This window comes from Grus americana, chromosome 11 (assembly GCF_028858705.1).
Source record: "Grus americana isolate bGruAme1 chromosome 11, bGruAme1.mat, whole genome shotgun sequence".
Lineage (NCBI taxonomy): Eukaryota > Metazoa > Chordata > Aves > Gruiformes > Gruidae > Grus > Grus americana.
Window position 1 is genome coordinate 7,887,501 of NC_072862.1, and position 1,755 is coordinate 7,889,255.

A 1,755-nucleotide genomic window follows, 5' to 3' on the forward strand; every position below is an offset into this window, starting at 1 on the left:
TTTTGATCTTTTTGGTTAGAGTTGCAAGTAACTTCTGGGTTAGCTGAGCTACGATTGCTGCCTTTATACGCTTCCACTCAATTCACCGCCTCTTGAATATTCATTCCTTGGCATTGGAGCCAGTGTTTTATTTAATAGTGATCTTGTGTTAAACCCATCTGCTGTACTATGCTTGTTTTATCGCTGGAGTAGTAATTATAGATACTGTTCTCCTCCTCACTTTGATACCTTTTGTTACAACAGGCTTTCAGCTCTGTCTCTTGGCTGACTGTTCTGCTGAAGAACATTATAAATGGCTCGTAATATGTTCAGTTTATTTGGCTCTCATAAATAGTACCAGGAAAAGATGTCATTTATGACCCACTGTTGCCATCTGTAAATGTGTGCCTGTTAGGCCTTTGGGACTGTATTTTTCTTAAGATTTATTTTTTAAAAAAAGGAAGAGTAGGAACTAAAAAAAGTATCCCAATTTACTTAGCAGTTGTTGTAAATCGTGTGAGTCTGAGATGTTGCCAGTTTCTGTGTTGGATGCGATGCTAATCCATCAGCATTGCTTCCTGGGTATATAATGAAGAGGCAGTAAAGTGTCATACAAATGGAAAATCGTGGGGTTTCAGGACAGAGAGGAGTATAAAATACGTGCTGCCACAAGGGCTGCTGCTTAATGCATATAGAAATTCAGTGGTTGGGATTGACCAGGATATGACAATCTGCCACACAAACATGAACTTGAAGAAAGAGATTGCTTTTCAGAATTTAAGGCATATGTATTTCTTTTTCCTTACTGCCTTTATTGACATGAATGCACAGCAAGATAGTGTTGTACCTGTACAAGACACTGGGAGAAACTTGGCTTCACTTTTTAGGACATCCTCTTCTCTTCCAAATTCCTGTAAGAGGTCTTCAAACCACATCTTCAAATGAACTCTTGGCAATTAATGTACAGGTGGCTATGATCTGAAATTTACCCTATAAAATGCTCTTGTAAATAATAAAGGGCCATCAAAGTTTTAAAATGCAGTCATTGCTGTGGGCACAGAGTTTCTAAAATATTTAAAATCATTATGTTTCTTGATACTTCCAGGGCCTGGGAGAGGACACATGCTCCTTCCCATGTGGAATTGTGCTAACTGCAGGATTGTTTCTAAAAGAAACTAACAAATTATATCAAAATGTAGGAGGTTGCCTGCAGAACTGTGTGAATTCCCAATTATATACCCGTAAGTGGCTAACGCCCTGAGCACACCCTATCAACTAGGGTATAAATGCCATTAAAATCAAGTGAGATTTGTGCATGAGTTCCAGCTCAGGTGGTATTTACCCCCATATTTCAGCAGTTTAGACTTTGCATATCTGGGCCTACAGGCACCAACAGATGAGCTCTGGAAAGCCAGCAGAAAGTAATGCATGCCCTGGCCCTTCTACTTCAAAGTCAAACATCTCTGCATAAACCCATTTCAGAGATAATGGGAACTAAAATGATGTACCCTTCATTGGAGCAGCAGAGATGAACACTCACCATCTATGTTGCTCACAGGACAGCTGTGGAGGAGGGAGTTATCCTCAGCAGATCTTCTTTGGCAGTGTGTGAATTGAAAATCTTCAGTTTCAAAGAGTAGTCTGAGCCTCAAGATGCCGAAGTTGAAATGGAGGCAGTTTCGTCTCTTCAAAGAGTCTCATTAACTTTAATTTTGCAGCAAATAGTTTCTTAAAAGAGAACTTTTGAGGAGGTTTGCTGCAGCAGGAGGGAGAGAA

General features: G+C 39.8%; 1 protein-coding gene across 23 annotated transcripts in view; it reads left to right on the plus strand.

Moving 5' to 3' along the window:
* Positions 1-219, plus strand: part of MAGI1 (membrane associated guanylate kinase, WW and PDZ domain containing 1) — a 352,095-nt gene extending 351,876 nt beyond the window's left edge. For all 23 annotated transcript variants that reach the window (XM_054838020.1, XM_054838022.1, XM_054838023.1 and 20 more), the window contains one exon: positions 1-219. This exon is cut by the window's left edge and continues 4,359 nt beyond it. The gene's annotated coding sequence lies outside the window, so the exon portion shown is untranslated.
* The last annotated feature ends 1,536 nt before the right edge of the window (positions 220-1,755 follow it).